Source organism: Rhinoderma darwinii, chromosome 2, assembly GCF_050947455.1.
Source record: "Rhinoderma darwinii isolate aRhiDar2 chromosome 2, aRhiDar2.hap1, whole genome shotgun sequence".
Taxonomy (NCBI): Eukaryota; Metazoa; Chordata; class Amphibia; order Anura; family Rhinodermatidae; genus Rhinoderma; species Rhinoderma darwinii.
In genome coordinates, this window is record NC_134688.1 from 119,941,451 (window position 1) to 119,963,125 (window position 21,675).

Consider the following 21,675-nt stretch of genomic DNA (forward strand, 5'->3'; position numbering starts at 1 on the left):
TGTGATGATTTGGACACTGTTCTGGAAAGCTAAGCTTTGTATATATATACACAGCACCAGAACAAAGCTCATTACATAAATACAGCACCAGAACCAAGCCCAGTACATATATACAGTACCAGAACCAAGCTCAGTACATAAATTCAGCACCAGAACAAAGATCAGTACATATATACAGCACCAGAACTAAGCTCAGTATATATATACAGTTTCAGAACAAAGCTCAGTACATATATACAATACTAGAACCAAGCTCATTATATAAATACAGAGCCAAAACCAAGCTCAGTACACAAATACAGCACCAGAACCAAGCTCAGTACATAAATTCAGTACCAGAACAAAGCTCATTATATAAATACAGCAACAGAACCAAGCTCAGTACATAAATTCAGTACCAGAACAAAGCTCATTATATAAATACAGAGCCAAAACAAAGCTCATTGTGTAAATTCAGTACTAGAACTAAGCTCATTACAGAGATAAATTACAAAGTCAGATTAACCCCTTAAGGACACAGCCTATTTTGGCCTTGTGGCACAGCCGATTTTTGCAAATCTGACATGTGTCACTTTATGTGGTAATAACTCTGGAATGCTTTTGCCTATCCAAGCGATTCTGAGATTGTTTTCTCGTGACATGTTGTACTTTATGATACTGAAAAAATGTCGTCGTTAAATTCAATATTTATTTGTAAAAAAACACCAAAATTTAGAGAAAATGTGCAAAAATCTGCATTTTTCTAAATTGTAATGTATCTGCTTGTAAAACAGATAGTAATACCACACAAAATATTTACTAGTTAACATCCCCCATATGTCTACTTTATGTTTGCATCATTTTTTGGACGTGCTTTTATTTTTCTATGACCTCACAAGGCTTAGAACTTTAGCAGCAATTTCTCGCATTTTCAAGAAAATTTCAAAAGGCTATTTTTTCAGGGACCAGTTCAGTTCTGAAGTGGCTTTGAGAGCCTTATATATTAGAAACCCCCTATAAAACACCCCATTTTAAAAACTGCACCCCTCAAAGTATTCAAAACCACATTCAGAATTTTTTTTAACCCTTTAGGCATTTCACAGGAAATAAAGCAAAGTAGAGGTGAAATTTACAAATTTCATTTTTTTTTTACTAAATTCATTTGTAATACAATTTTTTCTGTACCACAGAAGGTTTTACCCAAGAAATGCAACTCAATATTTATTGCCCAGATTCTGCAATTTTTAGAAATATCCCATATGTGGCCCTAGTGTGGTAATGGACTGAAATACCGGCCTCAGAAGCAAAGGAGCACCTAGTGGATTTTGGGGCCTCTATTTTATTAGAATATATTTTAGGCACCATGTCAGGTTTGAAGAGGTCTTGTGGTGCCAAAACAGTGGAAACCCCCCCAAAAGTGACCCCATTTTGGAAAGTACACCCCTCAAGGAATTTTTCAAGAGGTATAGTTAGCATTTTTAGCCCACAGGTTTTTTGCTAAATTTATTGGAACTGGTCTGTGAAAATGAAAATCTACTTTTTTTCTGAAAAAACATACAATGTTTTAGTTTTTACAAGGAATAAAGGAGAAAAAGCACCCCAACATTTGTAAAGCAATGTCTCCCGATTACGGCAATACCCCATATGTGGTAATAAACTGCTGTTTGGACCCACGGCAGGGCTCAGAAGGGAACGAGGGCCATTTGGATTTTGGAGCGCAGATTTTGCTGGAATGGTTTTCGGTGCCATGTCGTGTTTGCAAAGCCCTGGAGGGACCATAACAGTGGAAACTCCCCAAAAGTGACCCCATTTTGGAAACTACACCCCTCAAGGAATTTTTCTAGGGGTGTAGTGTGCATTTTGACCCTACACGGTTTTTGCTGAATTTATGGGAATTATGCCGTGAAATTGAAAATCTAAATTTTTTTCTAATAAAATGTAGTTTTAGCTCAGATTTTTTCATTTTTTCAACAGATAAAGGAGAAAAAACACCCCAATATTTGTAAAGCAAACTCTTCTGAGCACAGCAATACCCCATATCTGGTAATAAATTGCCGTTTGGACACATGGCGGAAGTTAGAAAGGACGGAGCACCATTTGACTTTTGGAGCTCAAGTTTTGCTGGAATGGTTTGCGGCCCCATGGGACATTTGCAAAGCCACTGAGGGGCCAAAATAGTGCAAACCCGGCAAAAGTGACCCCATTTGGGAAACTATACCCCTCGTGGAATTTATCTAGCGGTATAGTGAGCATTTTGACCCCACAGTTTTTTTTCTGAATTATTGGGATTATGCAGTGAAAATGAAAATCTACATTCTTTCCACTAAAATGTTGAATTGTTTTCATTTTCACAAGGAATAAAGGAGAAAAAGCGCCCCAACAATTGTAAAGCAATTTCTCCCGAGTACGGCAATACCCCATATGTGGTTATAAACTTCTGCTTGGATACACCGCAGGGCTCAGAATGGCAGGAGTGCTACTTGGCATGTCGATTTTGGTTGATTGTTTTTTGGGCGCCATGTCGCATTTGCAGAGCCCCTGAAGTACCCGTACAGTAGAAACCCCTGAGAAGTGACTCCATTTTGGAAACTTTACCCCTCAGGGTAATCATCTAGGGGTGTACTCAGCATTTTGATCCTACAGGTGTTTCATAGATTGTATTAGAATGAGGCAGTGAAAATGAAAAAATTTTTTTTTCCCAAAAATATTTAGTTTTGCACCCAATTTTTTTTCCCACAAGGGGTAATAGGAGAAAAAACAACACATAATTTGTTACCCAATTTCTCCCGAGTACGGCAGTACCCCATGTGTGGCCCTAAACTGCTGTTTGGGCACATGGCAGAGCTCAAAATGGAAGGAGTGCCATGTGGCTTTTAGAGCACAGATTTTGCTGGACTGGTGTACGGGCGCCATGTCGCATTTGCAGAGCGTTCTTAGGTACCAGAGTAGAGCGTAAAACCCTGAGAAGTGACCCCATTTTGTAAACTACACCCCTCAAGGAATTTATCATTTGCCTGGACATATGACAGGGCTTAGGAGTGAAAGGCGCATGTGAGACCTATTTTGGTGATTTTCGCAGCATTAGCCCACAACGGCAGGGCTCTGAGGTCAAATAGTAAAACAAACCCCCAAGTAGTGACCCCCATTTTGGAAACTGAACCCCTCAAGGCATTTTGACCACACAGGTTTTTTTTTTTTCTATTAGGAATGAATGCTCAGTGGATGGTGCAAAGTGAAAATTTCCACAGGTATGTGCCATTTTAGTGCACAATATTTTGTGCCCAGTTTGTGCCACTGAAGACAAATACCTCAAACTGTTAAGCGGGTTCTCCCGGGTATGGCGATGCCATATATGTGGACGTAAACTGCTGCTTGGGCACGCTGCAGGGTGCACCATTTGGCTTTTGGAGCGTGGATTTTGCTCGCTAGTTGTTTTGTTTGGGGTTTTGCTGGTATTACAGTTATGATGTGGGGGCATATGTAAGCTGTGCGGAGAACATCAGGGGTATAATAAGAGAGTATAATAATGGGGTAAATAATTATCCACAGATGTGTGGCCGGTGTCGCACTGATAAATGGCGCCCGATCTTATCCGCTTTTGGACACTTTGCACATTTTGCATCGCCATATTCTGAGAGCCAAAACGTCTTTATTTTTTCTCCACCGGAGTCGTGTGAGGGCTTATTTGTTGCGGGACAATCTGTAGATTTCATTGGTACCATTTTGGGGTACATGTGATTTTTTGATCACTTTGTATTTCATTTTTTTGGCAAGCAAGGTGACCAAAAACCTGCAATTCTGATGTTTTTTATTATTTCTTTTTTTCGGCGTTCGCCATGCGCTATGAATGACAATTTTACGTTATTCTGCGGGTCGGTACGATTACGGTGATACCAGATGTATATAGTTTTTCTTATGCTTTGCAGCGTCTGCACGATAAAATCACTTTTGTTTCAAATAATTTATTTTTGGTGTCACCAGATTCTGAGAGCCATAACTTTTTTATTTTTCCGTCAAAAAAGCTGTGGGAGGGCTTGTTTTTTGCGGGACGGGTTGCGTTTTTTAATGGTATAATTTTGGGGTACATGCAACTTTTAGATCCCTTTTTTTATTCTGTTTTGCGAGGGGTAGCGACTAACAAACAGCGATTCTGGAATAGTTTTTTTATTTAATTTTTTTACGGTGTTCACCGTACGGGTAAAATAGCGTGATATTTTTATAGTTGGGGTTGTTACGGACGCGGGGATACCACATATGTGTACTTTTTTTATGTTTTTTGTTTTTTCCTATAATAAAAGACTTATTATAGGAAAAAAGGCTGTTATAGTGTTTTTTAACATTAAACTTATTTTTTTTTACTTTTTTACAACATTTTTATGAACTTGTTTTAACTTTTTTTTTTGTCCCACTAGGGAACTTGAAGGCATGAAGCCCTGATCGCTATTCTAATACACTGCACTACCTACATAGTGCAGTGTATTAGAGCTGTCAGCTATTGACTGACAGCAAGCCTATTAGGCTTCGCCTCCCGGTGGGGCCTAATAGTCTTCCATACTAGGAAGCGATTGTTAGGCTATGGTTGCCATAGCAACCATCGGAACACCTGCGGGTGCCGATGGTTGACATTAGCAACCATAGGGTACGATCTAATCACTTAGATGCAGCGATAGCTGCATCTAAGGGGTTAATCGGCCGGATCGGAGCCTTGCTCCGGTCCTGGCCGTTAGGGCACGATGTCAGCTGTGACAAGCAGCTGACACCCGCGCCCGTGGCAACCATCGTGGTTGCCGACAGGCTACAAGACACTTCGATGCATCGATCACGTTAATCGATGCATCGAAGGGGTTAATCGGCCGGATCGGAGCCTAGCTCCGGTCCTGGCCATTGCAGAGGGGCGTCGGAAAGCTGATTCACAGCGGTGATAGCGCTGGCTCGGCTTCTGAGCCAGCGCCATCACATACACACGTCATGGAGCTGTGATTGGTCAGTCTGCTTTGACTGACCAATCACAGCGATCGCCGGCAGGAGACCGCTGTGAATGGTCCCCTGCCGTCTTACTGTGCCGGTCAACTGTCATAAACAGTTGACGGCACAGTTCTGTCACCTTGTCCTTTGACAGGGTGACACAAATTAGCCAGGACGCGCCGGTACGTCCCTGTGCCTTAAAGCACTTCAATGCAGGACGTACCGGTGCGTCCTGGTGCGCTAAGGGGTTAAAGTCCTGCTATGTATATTCTTACCATGTGAATTTATAGTTTCCAGGATGACCTGAACAATTGTAATGGATTGTTAGAAGTTTATTGCTTCACAAACAGGTTAACCATCATCTCGCTACAGACTAGGGGCGTTGCTAGGGTCTTAAAAGATCAGGGGTACAAGCCCCAAGACATATATTTACCCCCCCCTAAAACAGATAAATATTTTTTTACATATATATCGGAGATAGCATATCTATAAGACTAAGGCTCCTATATCTACACCGCTGGATAGAATTGGATGCATTGTCTTAGCAGACAATATCATACATGATAGGCTTAGATACAGCAGCTCAGCAGACAGTATCACACATGATAGACTTAGCACACAAACGAGATTCACGCTCGTCTGAATGAGTCCTGTGTTTTAAAATAACACACAGTACACGGACCAGTTAAATTTCAATGGGGCTATTCACACATGCGTAAGTTTTTGTGCAGTGTCCGTTGCGTGAAACTCACTGCATGTCATATATTAGTGCGTTTTCACGCACCTAGTCGCCCATTGAAGTCAATGGGTGTGTGAAAACCACGGACAGCACACAGACGACATCCGGCTTGGGCACTGAAGGCCTGGTGCTAGCGGCGCTCCTGCTACAGACCATATGAGTGGTTACATTACACAATGTAATTGTGTCTCTGACACACAAGATTCAGTTAATATTGATCACATCTAAGTAGATGTGTTCGATATTAGCTGGATCCTGTGTGTCAGCCGAGCCGTCAGTTTAGCTGAACTGCCGGAATTGGTTGATACAGCTATACAGGATACGTAGAACTTGTATCTTAAAAAGTTTAAAAAATAAAATAAAAGTGAATTGGAAAGTTGCTGAAAGGCTATGTGTGTCTCTCAGACACGCAGGATCCAGCTATTATCGATCACATCTAACTAAGTTCATGACTTAATACAAAATAAAAAAGTAAAAATAATTACTTTCAAAGATGTGCATAGTCTTTAACCACTTCCTGATCAGAAGCTTTACCCCCCTTCCTGACCATGCCCATTTTTAAGTATTAGCCATGTGCCAATTTAAAAACAAATTGTTGTTCTATTATTTTTCCAACCTACATGTATTTGGTCTTGTTTTTCTCAGAACATATTGGGCTTCCATATTATGTAAAAAAATAATAGATATATTTAACTTTTTTTTTTTTAAATATGGAGGGAAATATGGAAAAAAAAGTTGAAAAAAATGTGAATGTGTGATTTTAGGCGATTTTTTTTACATCTGGTGCATGCCACTGGGTAAACACACCTGAATACATATTTGGCCACTTCTGCCGACTTCAACGATACCAAATATGTGCGTATTTCTTACACGCTGGGTGCAAGGTGGAGCTTACAATGAATGGTGCGCAAACTGGCTTTTAGAGAAAACATTTCCAAAGCTGGTTTGCTGACACCATACGACCATTACAGAAGAGGCTGGACGCAGCCTGCAGGGCTTAAGGGGAAGCCTCCATGACCTCACTGGTAGGGAAAGGGTTAATAGGTAAGGGAGAGTTGGAGGGAGAGTTAGGAGGAGGTGGAGGAGGGACAAGGAGGAGTCAGGGGGCCGTTGCTGAGCTTCCCGCTGTTTGCGGCATTGAGCCGGAAGCAGCGGGAGGAGTAACACAGGGAGAGACAAGCTCCCCGTTGCCCGCGCTTATAACAATGTCGGAGGCCGTATTATTAGAGCGGCTGCGTGCCGCTGATGTGCACCACGGTCCCGGATGGCTTGAGGAGACCGTGGCTGCATTAACTAGGATCCCGGACGCCGTTTCGCCACGCCAGGCCCGGCGTTCGGGGTCTGTTGCAGGGGACAGGCTCCCCTCCCCCGGCCCCCTTACTAGCATTACTATGGCGGCGGGGGGGGAGTCGGCAACAACCGCTCCTGCTCGGAGCAGGCTGAGAGCGTTGCCGGGGGTGACGGCGACTCAGGCCGGGTCGACCCGTCCCTCCCGGCGGTCCCGACCTCCAGAGCGCCTCAGTCCTGAGGCAGTCCCGCGGACACGGCGTCGCAGAGGGAGCCCGATCTCGGACGCTGCAGGCCAGGCAGCTGGGAGGACCGCCCCTTCCCAGGCCCTGCGTCCTGGCAGGAATCCCAAGCCGCGACGGGGTCCGGCGGTAAGCAGGGAGTCGCAGGCCGGGCTCCCTGTCACCCCTCCCCCATCGGATGGAAGATTCGGAGGACAAGGTACGGCCGCCCCGCCTGGTGATGTTCCGGCCAGGGGGCAGGCTTCTTCAGGATCAGCGAGACGGACGTCTAGATCTGCAGCGACGTCGAGGCAACAGGTCCGGTCGGAAGTCTGGGTCCCGGCGGTCGGGCGGCAGGTTGCCGGCCCATCGGTCAGCGCGTCCTCATCCCCGTTCCGAAGATGTCGTTTGGATGGACAGTCGTCGGCGAGAGAAGAGCTGGAGGAAGGTGAACTGGACGTGTATCGTCGAGGTCAGGATGGTCCGGCTGACGGGAACACAGCGCCTGTGCAGCCCGGTGAGTGTATAACTCCATCATTGTCATATCCAGCGATTTTTATGTCGGGTATCGGCGGGGGGGCTGCTAGCGTCGCATCGGTGGCCGGTAGTGGCGCGGGCGGGCGCGATGGCGCGGGTTTGGCAGACTTAGTGGGTTGCTTGAGAGAGCTGGTCGGGCGCCTAGATAGGGCGGTGGCGCCGGTAGTCACGGAAGTGTCCCCGGCGGTAGTTTGGGAGGGTCCCAGGGAAGGGGGATTGTTACAAGCGCGGCCCGTAACGGCGGTTAGAGAGGCGGTCGCGGTGTCGGTACAGACCGAGGCGCAAAAAGATGGCGATCGGGTGCGTATTGATGATCGCGCTCGTGGGGAGGTGTATGTGTGTTTCGAAGGTCCGTTGGGGGCGCATTTAAAGCAGGAGGTGCGTGAGCGGATCTGGAAGGACGAATATGTAGAGATTTTTTCTCTCTTGCCGCTCGCTAAATTTAATTTGGATAAGAGCAAGCGGGACGAGAGTAAAAAGGACGAGGAGGAACGGCGGCGGTATAGGCTTATCCCGCAGACGTTCGTTAATTGGTCGCAGGCGTTCGCCATATTAGCCAGTGTGATAGGGGAAAAGGCGCCGGAAAATTGTTCGGCGTTGTTTTGTTATTTTGATGCTATTGGGGAGGCTCATAGGGCGTATGGGGGTCAGGCGTGGCTGCGATACGACGAGCAATTCCGTCAGCGAAAAGCGGTTCGGCCGGCGATTCGGTGGGACCAGAAGGATATTGCTCTCTGGTTACGGGTTACGGCTCCGGTTAGGCAGTCCTTCCCCGGGAGCGCCGGCCAAGGAGGCCAGTCTAGTCAGGTTGGACAAGGCGGCGGGGGAAAGGCAGGGTTTTGCTGGCAATTTAATGAAGGCCAGTGCAAGTTCGGGGCCACGTGCAAGTTCAAGCACGTGTGTTCGGAGTGTAATGGTGCATCACACGGGGCGGCGAAATGTATGCGGAAAAGGAGGTCAGGGAACCAGTCCTCCGCGGCTGGTCAAGGGGGTGTCACCGGTGAGGGTGGAAAAGATGGCCCCTTATCTAAATGAGTATCCGGACAGGGCGGCGGCTAAGTTGCTTTACGAGGGTTTTCGTGTTGGTTTCGTTATTCCCCGCCTCCTTATGAGGTTCCGGTTACGCGGAGGAATTTAAAATCGGCTTACTCGCATGCCAAGGTCGTGTCGGACAAATTGTTAAAAGAAGTTTCGTTGGGTCGCATGTCAGGGCCTTTTGTTGAGTCGCCAGTAAAAGATTTAGTTGTGTCCCCGTTGGGTATTGTTCCTAAGCGTGAGCCCGTAAAATTTCGTTTAATTCAACACTTATCGTATCCCAAGGGTTCGTCGGTAAACGACGGGATAGATCACGAGTTGTGCTCCGTAGCCTATACCTCATTCGATGAGGCGGTGGGGTTAGTGCGGGCTGCGGGCCCGGGCGCGCTGCTAGCAAAAACCGAAATCGAGGCGGCGTTCAGGTTGTTGCCAGTTCATCCAGAAAGCCAACGGCTGTTGGGGCTGTCTTTGGAATGGGGCCTTTTATGTGGATCGGTGCCTTCCGATGGGGCGTTCCCTTTCTTGTGCGTACTTCGAGGCGTTTAGTAGCTTCGTGGAGTGGGTTGCGAGGGGAGTATCCGGGGTCGACTCGTTGATCCATTACTTAGATGATTTCTTGTGCGTTGGCCCGGGGGGTTCGCCGGTTTGCGGTAATTTGCTTTATGCACTACAGAAGGTTGCGAGGGATTTTGGGATCCCTTTGGCGCCAGAAAAAATGGAGGGCCCAGTAGCGACGATTTGTTTTTTGGGAATTGAAATAGATTCGGTGGCAATGGAGTGTCGTCTCCCTGCGGATAAGCTGGGTGCTTTGAGGCTGGAGGTACGGCGGGCTTGTAGACTGAAGAAAATGACGCTGCGGGAGCTTCAGTCGCTGCTGGGGAAGTTGAATTTCGCCTGCCGGATTATGCCAATGGGGAGGGTGTTTGGTAGACGGTTGGCAGCGGCAACGGCGGGAGTGCGAGTGATTTGATTAATTTTACGGATGCGGCTGGGGCGGGCGGTTTTGGAGCTTACGGGGGAGGTCCGTGGTGCGCAGGTCAATTGCCGGCTAGTTGGGTGTCCAGCGGACTCACGCGGAATCTGGCCCTGCTCGAGCTGTTCCCCATCGTGGTGGCGGCAACCATTTGGGGGGACAGGGTCAGGGATAAGAAGGTTCGTTTTTTTTTTTTTTTTTTTTTTTTTTTTTTTTTTTACTGCGACAACATGGGGGTGGTGCTGGCCATTAATAACATCACGGCGTCCTCTCCTCCTGTAGTTCAATTGTTGCGACATTTAGTGTTGGTATGTTTGTCGTTGAACGCGTGGGTGGTGGCGGTGCATGTGCCGGGGGTACGGAATTGCATCGCTGATGCTCTTTCTCGCTCGCAGTGGGACCGGTTTCGGCAATTGGCACTGGGAGCGGAACGTCTCGGTTTGGCTTGTCCGGAACATCTTTGGGATCTGGTCTCGGTCCCGTAGAACAACTGATACAAAGGTCTTTGGCGCGCACGACGTGGAGTGCTTATTCTGCTTGTTGGAGGCAGTGGGAGGAGTGGGTAAGAGAGTTGGGTGACGTCAATACGGATAGAGACAGGTTGGTGGCACTTTTGTACTGGTTAGGGGACGCCTGGGAGGCGGGGTTTTCAGTGGCAAAGGTGAACCGGTTCATATCTGCGGTGGCGTTTGGTTTCAAGTTACGAGGCTTTCAAGATGTATCTAAGGAATTTTTGGTGCTACAGGCTTTGAAGGGGTTGGGCCGAGGTAGAGGGGAGGCGGATAGTAGAAGGCCTGTGTCGTTTGCTTTGCTTAGCCAAGTAGGGAAGGGTAAGCTGATAGTTTTGTTCGCCCTCCCGGGGTCGGTTATGTGCCCAGTAGAGTGCATGCGGGGTTTTTCAAGCCGCAAGCGGGGTCTCCAGATTTGCCTTTGTTACGCCATGTGGACGGGTCGTTTTGTCCAGGTTTCAGTTTGGAGATGTATTTAAGGAATGTCTGACGGCGGTTGGTGTCGCGGCGGGCTCATATTCATCTCATTCCTTCAGGATTGGCGCAGCAACTGCAGCGGGGCGCTGGGGGTTGGATGATGAAGGGGTGCGGCGCATTGGTCGTTGGGAGTCCAACTGAGTTAAGTCCTATGTCCGCTCCATTTGTTATGAGGTTGTGGTTAACGCTTAAAAAATGTTTTGTATGGCAGTGTCTAATTGTTTTCCATTTCAGATTCGCCTCCGTGTTTGGTGTGGTTGCTGGGTCATTCGTACGTGCACTGGGTCATTCGTACGTGCCCGGACGGTCGCCAGTTGCGCATTCCGCGACAGGATGCGGTTGTGCATTGGCTGGGATTTAGAGGTATGTCATGGAGCAGGGGGTTGGCAGAATTCCAGACATAGGCCCGGCTTGATAGGATTCCGGAGGTCTTAGTGTTGCACGTGGGTGGGGATGACTTGGGAGTCTGCCCCTTGCGTGAGTTGGTGCGGGATATCAAACACGATATGTTGGGTTTGTGGGTTTCTTATCCCAAGTTGGTGATAGTGTGGTCGGACATAGTCCCGAGGAAACATTGGCGGTTGGCTAGGTCAGTGAAAGAGTCAATAAGGCTCGCATTAAAAGTTAATCGGGCGGTGTCCCGTTTCGTAGCAAAAATCGGGGGCATTTGTGTGCGGCACAGGGATTTGGAGTCAGGAGTGGGGAACTTCTGGAGGGGTGATGGGGTTCATCTGACCGAGGTTGGCATTGATCTTTGGAGCTTGGCGATAGCAGAAGGAATAGAAAGGGCGGTGGTGGTGTGGCGGAACTCACAGGCTTAAGGTGGTCAAGGCCTGTTTCGCTGTGGCGGGGGGAGTCCTTGAGGCCAGTCAGTACAAAATGGTGGGGGGGTCGCATCGGGGGTATGCGTCCCCCAAAAAAGGTACATGGTTGAAGACTTCATCGGGTGTTATCCCTTTGAAGTGGTCTTCTGGTAGAAGGTATATCACTTGAAGGCTTCATCGGGTGTTATCCCTTTGAAGTGGACTTCTAGTGGTCGGTATATCACTTGAGGGCTTCATCGGGTGTTATCCCCTTGAAGTGGACTTCTAGTGGTCGGTATATCACTTGAGGGCTTCATCGGGTGTTATCCCCTTGAAGTGGACTTCTAGTGGTTGGAGCCATCTGCAGAGGTGAACGGTGCTTCCGAGCTGGTTTACGGCTGGAGGTAATTGGTGGTTTGCAGATGGCTAATTCGGTGTGTTCTTAAAAAGGAACATCTGAAGGGGCTTCAAGGACTTCCTCTGCTCGGGTTAATGTTAACGTTAAATTGTTATATACGATTCTGACCCATGTTGGGTCAAGTGAATTATTAGGAGGAATTCTCTGGTGGATTCCTAACTAGTTATCCGAATGTTTCGGATTTAAATTGTTTTGATAAAACTGTGAAATTAATAAACGGCTGCTGTGGCCATTTCACATCCAACCTCGGTGTCACGTGTCTTTCCTAAAGGTGGGGGTGGAGGGATAAGATGGGTAAGGGAAGGTTCATTAACACACGACTCTACTTAGGAAGGTCAAGAAGAGGCTGGACGCAGCCTGCAGGGCTTAAGGGGAAGCCTCCATGACCTCACTGGTAGGGAAAGGGTTAATAGGTAAGGGAGAGTTGGAGGGAGAGTTAGGAGGAGGTGGAGGAGGGACAAGGAGGAGTCAGGGGGCCGTTGCTGAGCTTCCCGCTGTTTGCGGCATTGAGCCGGAAGCAGCGGGAGGAGTAACACAGGGAGAGACAAGCTCCCACCCTCCCGCCCTTTGTTTGTTACCCCTGTGGGGCTTTATGTACGTCCGTTTATGAGTGTTGTCTTTGTTTTGTGTGCTTATTTAACATGTTTTTCCTTTTTTCCCGGAGTAGGTTCTGTTGTCATGGCAGCTGGCGGGGGGAGTCCTTGAGGCCAGTCAGTACAAAATGGTGGGGGGGTCGCATCGGGGGTATGCGTCCCCCAAAAAAGGTACATGGTTGAAGACTTCATCGGGTGTTATCCCTTTGAAGTGGTCTTCTGGTAGAAGGTATATCACTTGAAGGCTTCATCGGGTGTTATCCCTTTGAAGTGGACTTCTAGTGGTCGGTATATCACTTGAGGGCTTCATCGGGTGTTATCCCCTTGAAGTGGACTTCTAGTGGTCGGTATATCACTTGAGGGCTTCATCGGGTGTTATCCCCTTGAAGTGGACTTCTAGTGGTTGGAGCCATCTGCAGAGGTGAACGGTGCTTCCGAGCTGGTTTACGGCTGGAGGTAATTGGTGGTTTGCAGATGGCTAATTCGGTGTGTTCTTAAAAAGGAACATCTGAAGGGGCTTCAAGGACTTCCTCTGCTCGGGTTAATGTTAACGTTAAATTGTTATATACGATTCTGACCCATGTTGGGTCAAGTGAATTATTAGGAGGAATTCTCTGGTGGATTCCTAACTAGTTATCCGAATGTTTCGGATTTAAATTGTTTTGATAAAACTGTGAAATTAATAAACGGCTGCTGTGGCCATTTCACATCCAACCTCGGTGTCACGTGTCTTTCCTAAAGGTGGGGGTGGAGGGATAAGATGGGTAAGGGAAGGTTCATTAACACACGACTCTACTTAGGAAGGTCAAGATGTTGTGACGTTTCCAGTCCACAAAAACTGATGGCCTATCCTCAGGATAGGCCATCAATATCTGATCAGTCAGGGACCGACACCCGGCACCCCCGTCAATCGGCAGTTTTGAAGGGGGCACAGTGCTTATACAAGCGCTGCTTCCACTTCATTTCCTTTACTGCTCACACTGTGAATCGCAGATACACTTGTAGCGGCAGTTCACAGTATCACAGCCTTCTACCATTCAAGTGTATACTGTAATACTGTGAACCGCCACTACAACTGTATCCGCGTTTCACATTGTGAGCAGTAAAGGAAATGAAGGGGAAGCGACGATGGTACGAGCATCGCGGCCCCTTCAAAACAGCTGATGTAGGCGGGGAGACGGGCCACCTCCGATCAGATATTGATGGCTAAGGCTCTATTCCCACGACAGGGTCCGAGTGTCGGCCGGTAAAAATGGCAATTTTTCCCGGCCGTTTTGCATCCGTTTTGCAATATTTCCGGGCTGTGTTTCCGTTTTTAACGGCCGATTTTGACCCGTTTTGCATCCGTTTTTTTCCCTGTCCGTTTTAAAATCGGATGAATCTGATTTGTGAATTTTTTGCAACACACTTCCCTCTGTAGATAATGCCGCACACTGCCCTCTGTAGAAGCTGCCATAGCCCCGCTGTAGGTAGTGCCACACAGCCCCCCTTGTAGGTCGTGCCACACAGCCCCCCTGTAGGTAGTGCCACACAGCCCCCTGTAGGTAGTGCCACACAGCCCCCCCTGTAGGTAGTGCCACACAGCCCCCTGTAGGTAATGCCACACAGCCCCCTGTAGGTAATGCCACACAGCCCCCCTGTGAGCAATGCCCCACAGCCCCCTGTAGGTAATGCCACACAGCCCCCTGTAGGTAATGCAGGGGCGTAGCTAGGGGGGGGGCAGGCGGCGCATGTGCCCCGGGTGCAACCCTGTGGTAGGGAAGGGGGGGCGCCAAAGAGCAGCTGATCGCTGCTGACAGGCGCCCCGTATGTCGGACACCTGCAGCAGCTTTAGGAAGAGCCAGGAAATTACGGCGTTCTGACTGGGGTCTGTGACGGCCAGGGAGTGGACCAGTCACCTGACCTCACATAAGTGACATGAGGTCAGATGACTCAGGCCAGGGGACAGGTCCACTCCCGTGCTGCAGCCTTCCAGCTCTGCTGTTACACACAGCCAGCCGAGAAGCAGAGGAGGAAGCTCCGCCCACAGCCCGTCCTGACCTGTGATGCTGTCAGCAAGGAGACATGGTGAGTGTATGTGTGTGTATGTGTGTGTAGTGTGAATACAGTGTGTGTTTCTGTGTTTGTATGTGTATATGTTACAGTGTGTGTGTGTGTGTGTGTGTGTGTGTGTGTGTGTGTTTGTGTGTGTGTGTGTGTGTGTGTGTGTGTGTGTGTGTGTGTGTGTCTCTGTCTGTGTCTCTGCATGTGTTTGTCTCTTACATCTACTACATTAACTGTACTCAGAGAGTTATCACTGTGTTATCTGTGATGTTACATAGGACTGCAGGCAACAGCTACTACATTATCTGTACTCAGAGAGTTATCACTGTGTTATCTGTGGTGTTACATAGGACTGCAGGTATCATCTACTACATTATCTGTACTCAAAGAGTTATCATTGTGTGTTATCTGTGGTGTTATATAGGACTGCAGGTAACACTACTACATTATCTGTACTCAGAGAGTTATCCCTGTGTTATCTGTGGTGTTACATAGGACTGCCGATAACATCTGCTACATTATCTGTACTCAGAGAGTTATCACTGTGTGTTATCTGTGTTGTTACATAGGACTGCAGGTAACACTATTACATTATCTGTACTCAGCGAGTTATCACTGTGTGTTATCTGTGTTGTTACATAGGACTGCAGGTAACATCTACTACATTATCTGTGCTGTGTACATATGTGCCTGTGTGGGTATATATGGGTCTGTTTGTGAATGTGTCTTTGTGCTTGTATATTTGTGCCTTTTATGTGTTTGTATATGTTCCGGTCTGTGTATTTATCTACCGGTGTGTGTGTGTGTGTGTGTGTGTGTGTGTGTGTGTGTATATGTGTCTGTACGTCTATATATTTACCTGTATGTATATATTCCAGATGTGTGTATGTATATTTGCCTGTATGTCTAAATATCTATCTTTATGTATGTACAGTATATATGTTCCAGCGTGTCCATATATGTGATTAATATTTGGTTTGTGTAGGGGGCGGCAATAGAGAGTCCCGCAAAGGGTGCCATCCAAGCTAAGGCCGGCCCTGGCTGTCACCAACCCTAGTCAGAAGGAACTCCACCGCTGCCTGCGCCGCATGACCTCCTCGGCTGCTCCGGTAAGTCACACCAGGCAGAGCGGAGAGTGGTAGCGGTAGGCTACCGCTCACCGGTCTGTTCACAGTGTGGCACTAAGTACAAGGGGGGGGGGAGTGTGGCACTATTTACAAGGGGGGGAATGTGCCACTATTTACAAGGGGGGGGAGTGTGGCGCTATTTACAAAGGGGCAGCAGGCTGTGTGTGGCACTATCTACAAGGGGGGCTGTGTGTGGCCTCTTGAATTTATTTTCTTTTAATTTATTTTTATGTTAATTACATTATAGAACTACATCGCTTGTAAAATGTAGAAATGCTTTTATACTCGAGTTACATTAAAAAAATTGTGAAAAAAAAATTACACCTCATTGATTGGTAGGGAAAGAAAACATGGTGAGGGGGAAGGAGATGTCGGGAAATAAATTGGCGGGGGGGGGGTTGCCAATCTGAATCTTTGCCCCGGGTGCAGGAGAACCTAGCTACACCTCTGAGGTAATGCCACACAGCCACCCTGTAGGTAGTGCTACACAGCCCCCTTGTACATAGTCACCCCCATAGATGGCACCACCCCCCTTACCTTCCTGTGAGGGACTTCTCCTGGATCGGAATCCCCAGCCACAGTGGTGGGGATTCCGCTTCAGAAGTCTCTGACGTCACTGTGTCCATATATGGACAGTGAAGGTGGGGACTTCTCCTGGAATCGCAATCCCCGGCCACAGCAGTGGGGATTCCGCTTCAGAAGTCCCTGACGTCACTTTGTCCATATATGGACAGTAAAGGCAGGGAATTTTCCTGGATCTAAATCCCCAGCCACGGCGGTGGGGATTCTGCTTCAGAAGTCCCTAACGTCACTGTGTCCATATATGGACAGTGAAGGCAGAGACTTCTCCTGGAGCGTAATCCCGGCCACAGCGCTGGGGATTCCACTTCAGAAGTCCCTGACGTCACTGTGTCCATATTTGGACAGTGAAGGCAGGGAATTCTCCTGGATCGGAATCCTCCTCCTCCTCCTCGCATGCACTTCACACTGTGAGGAGGAGGCGAGAGAGCAAGCGACTTAAGACACAGCCGTCACTCGGACCTCATTCAAATGATGGCCGTGTATTACCCGACCCCATAGACTTCTATGGGGGCTGGGAGAACGGCCAAAAATAGGAAATAGGGGATGTCCCATTTTTTGACTGCCCGTCAAAAAATCGGTCGTTTGAATAGCCCCATTTGGGGTCTATTGTTCCTACTGCGGCCGTGTAACAGACGTTTTTTGAACAGCCATCACACGGCCGGGAAACGCTGTTGGGTGAATAGGGCCTTATCCTGAGGATAGGCCATCAATTTTTGTTGACTGGAAAACCCCTTTCACACCACAAAAATGATTATCTTATGGAAAGTAGACCCTAAGGTATTAGTTTAACAACATATCAAAGATTTGAAAATCTGCCGTGTAAAATGTCTGCAGCATGCAGATGAGTTTTGTAAAATCTCATCTACTTGCCTTGTACTGTAATCCGCTGCAGACTTTGCCTGCACAAATCCGCAGGTAAAATTTGCAGGGAATCCGCCACATATAAAATCACCCTAAGGTCCAATTCACACAGAGTTTTTTAGTGCTGATTTTGATGTGGAAACCACGTTGGAATCAGCACCAATATACAGCCGAAATTGTTTTTTTTTTCCCAGGAGGCTGGGAGGCAGAAAAAGCGTTTTACGCCCGCGTTCCTCAGGGGCCTCAGACGAAAAACACGGCAAAAAAGTGCAGGCAGGTTAAAATTTGCCTCAAAATTCCTTGAGGAATTTTGAGTCAGATTTTTTTTCTGCCTGCAAAATACAATATGTACAGGTTGTCTAACGAAAGATCGCTATGTCCCATAGCCTACACCGCAAGTAATGAAAGTCAATGTGGTTGCGTTGCGACCTGCAGGTAACTGCGACACGACAGTTTGGATTTCTTGCAACTGTCATGTTGTGGCAACTTGCGCGTTGCGACACAACCACATTGACTTTTATTACATGCAATGTAGGCTACGGGACATAGCGATCTTTGGCCGGTCGACATGTGTCGTGCGTGGCCAGAGTAGCTGTGTAGCAGAATTTATAGAGAAAATTTTTATTGAAAAAAAAAAAAGTGTGTGTGTGTGCGTCTGAGTGTGTTTTTTTAGATTACATTATTCTTCTCTCTGGCAGTCTGTCAGAGAGGGAGAAGATGCAACTGGTAAATGCTGTGACAGGCTGTCACAGCGATCACCTGACCAAAGACCACTCTGAAGCTTGGTGATACAGCTGTCTCTAGACAGCTGTATCATGGAGCTCCTTACCGTCGGCATGGATGTGATTGCTGTGACAGGCTGTCACAGCATTCACATAGCTGAGCCCCTTACCATCGGTGCACAAGTGCTGCTGGGAGGAGCAATGCGATCGTTGTGACAGGTTGTCACAACGATCACGTGACCGGAGACCTCCCTGAGTGGTCTCTGGTTAAAGTTCCATGATACAGCTGTCTAGAGACAGCTGTATCACGGAGCTAAATGCCGCGGGGGAGCGGCAAACCTGCTAACTCTGCAGGACGTTCTGGAATGGCCCTGCAGAGTTAATTGCGGACCGCCCGGACGTTTATAGTCTATGAGCGGTCCCGAAGAGGTTAAGGATCTGCTGCTAATGATCTTGGGGCCAGATACCACAGGATACCTTCGGAGGTCTTGTGGAGTCCATGCTTTACATTATTAGGTGTTTTTAATGTTATTGCTGGTCAGTTTATGCATATTGTTCTTCTCTACTTGGTGCACAATTATAGATTGTATTTATTTAGTTATGGCCCTTTTATACGAGCCAATTATCAGGCAACGAGCATTCATATGAACAATTGATCCCAATCATTGCCCTGTGTAAACAGGGCAACGATCAGCCAATGAATGAGCAAACGCTCGTTCATCGGCTGATCGTATCATTTATGCAACATGAAATGCTATCTTTGTTGGCAGGACATCTCTCTGTGTAAACAGGGAGATGTGCTGCCGTCATGATAGAAATGTATGGGGATGAGCAATAGTAGTAACGATCGCTCTTCCCCATGCATTGCTCCTTGTGAAAGTAACAAAGAAGCGCAGATCAAAAAGCTGTCTTGTTGATCAGCGCTCGTTTACACGGCCCATGTCGGGCCGTGATAGAGGAGCCTTAAGGGGTTCATATAACGCTCGTTCCCATTAATTGTCCTGTGAAAAAGGGCAGCGATCAGCAAATGATTGTGCAAACACTCGATCATCTGCTGGTCGTATAGTTTAAAAAAAGTAAAAGATTATCGTTGTCAACAGCACATCTCCCTGTTTAAACAGGGAGATGCGCTGTCGACATAATAATAATGTATGGGGACGAGCGATCGGAGTAACGACCGCTCGTCCCCATCCATAGCTCTGTGTGACAGGAGCAAACGACCGCCAATCAATGATCTCTCGTTGATCTGCACTCACTGCACCGGCCGAGTGTCGGTCGGTGTAAAAGGGCCTTTAGGCTTTAAGCATGGCATAAAAACTGCAGATAAGTAAGTTGCTCTACTTTGAATAGATTCAAATCACTGGTATGAATAGTTCTGTGTTTAACTATAATAATGTAAAGGGAAGAAAAGAGTCCTAGCCTACAACTATGGGCAAATAAAGATTTGCATAAAGCAAATAATTTAGAACATATAAATTAAATCTTATAATAAAAAATCATGTATATTAATATTATTTAAAAGCACAAGAAACCTTAGTCTTGAGTTAAACCACTAGTGGCAACAGTTCTTGTCCATATAGCACAATGTCATGTGAATGAAATAGTGTTACATTGATGGCACAATACTGCCCCTAGTGATCAAATGAGTCAATAGTAAGAAAAAAAAAATTCTTATCTGTCCCTCAAAGATTCAAGATACTGCAGTCAGTCACACAATGTTCCACGTAAATACACACCCACACATTACGGTTATGTCTATGTTCCATTTAACTGTGAAGATTACAGCAAAATAAAAAAGATATAATTTAAAGTGAACTTTGGTATGGTCATGTTACATACAGTGCATTCAGAAAGTCTTCAAACCCTTTCATTTTTTTCACATTTTGTTATGTTGAGGCCTTGTGCTAAAATAAAATAAAATTCTATTTTTTCCCCATCAATCTGCACTTAATACCGGTAATGACAAAGTAAAAACAGAATTTTAGACAAATTTATTAAAAATGAAAAACTCAAATTTCACATGAACATAAGTATTCAGACCCCTTGCTAAGACACTTGAAATTGAGCTCTAGGGGCCTCCATTTTCTCTAGATCATCTTTGAAATGTTTCTGCACCAGGATTGGACTCCACCTGTGGTAAATTCATCTGATTGGACATGATTTGGTAAGACACACCCCTGTCTATATAAGGTCTCACAGCTGACAATGCATATCAGAGCAAGAACCAAGCCATGAGGAGGAAGGAGCTGTCTGTAGAGCTCAGAGACAGGATTGTGTGGAGGCACAGATCTGGAGAAGGGTACAAAAAAATTTCTGCTGCATTGAAAGTTTCCAAGAGCAAAGCGGCCTCCATAATTCTTAGGTGGCAGAAGTTTGCAACAACGAGGACTCTTCCTAGAGCTGGCTGCCCCACCAAACTATGTAATTGGGGGAGAAGGGCCTTGGTAAGAGAGGTGACCAAGAACTCAATGGTCACTCTGGTTGAACTCCAATGATCTTGTGTGCAGATGGGGGAACTTCTGGAAGGTTAACCATCACTGCAGCACTTCACCAATCTGGACTTTATGGCAGAGTGGCCATAAAGAAGCCTCTCCTCAGTAAAAGACACATGAAATCCCACCTAGAGTTTCCAAAAAAGCACCTAAATTATTCTCAGACTGTGAGAAACAAGATTCTGTGGTCTGATGAAACCAAGATTGAACTTTTTGGCCCCAATTCTAAGCGTCATGTCTGGAGGAAACCAGGCCCTGCTCATTACCTGCCCAATACCATCCCTACAGCGAAACACGGTGGTGGCAGCATTATGCTGTGAAGGTGTTTTTCAGCGGCTGGGGCAGGGAGACTGGACAGGGTAGAGGGAAAGATAAATGGAGCAAAGTACAGAGATATTCTTAATAAAAACCTGATTTGGAGTGGTCTGGACCTCAGACTGGGCTGAAGATTCACCTTCCAACAAGACAATGACCCTAAGCACACAACCAAGACAACACAGGAGAGGCTTAGGGACAACTCTGTGAATGTCCCTGAGTGGCCCAGCCAGAGCACTGAGTTAAAGAGACCTGAAGATGTCTGTCCACTGGCGGTCTGCCTTACAACCCGATTGAGCTTGAGAGGATCTGTAGAGAAGAATAGCAGAAAATCCCCAAATCCAGGTGTGCAAACCTTACTGCATCATACACAAGAAGACTGGAGGCTGTTATCGCTGTCCAAGGTGCTTCAACTAAGTACCGAGTAAAGGGTCTGAATACTTATGTCAATGCAATATTTTAGTTTTTCCTTTAAAAAAATTGTCAAAAGTGTCTTAAATGTCTAAAATATTTTACATAGAATATAGCGAACATCCATCCATTGAAAATGGGGCAGATTTATTTGTAGTGTTGTAAAAAGTTGGACAGAATAACAGTAGATTAGACGGAGGAAACTGCGTCAAATTGATCAAAATGGCGCGCGCAGAAAAATTTATTTTGCACAGCTTGCTAGACACAGACACTTTTCTCTTATGCCACTACATGGCTGGTGTACAACTTGCACAACATCAATACATTTGGCGTATTTTACGACTCCTCTTAGCCACACTTGTCATAGAGAGAGGGAGAGAGAGAATAATGTATATGCCAGTGCTAACTTATAATGGTATTATATATAGTACCACTGAACCGCGAATGTTAAATGGTAAAGTCAACATTTGAAAAATGAAATGTGTTTGTCATGTGTTAAGTAATCCAATTGCGAACCGCGCTATTTTGGTGTGTCCATTGAGCTCTGAATGTACTGTGTCATATTTCTATGTGAACACATGTTACG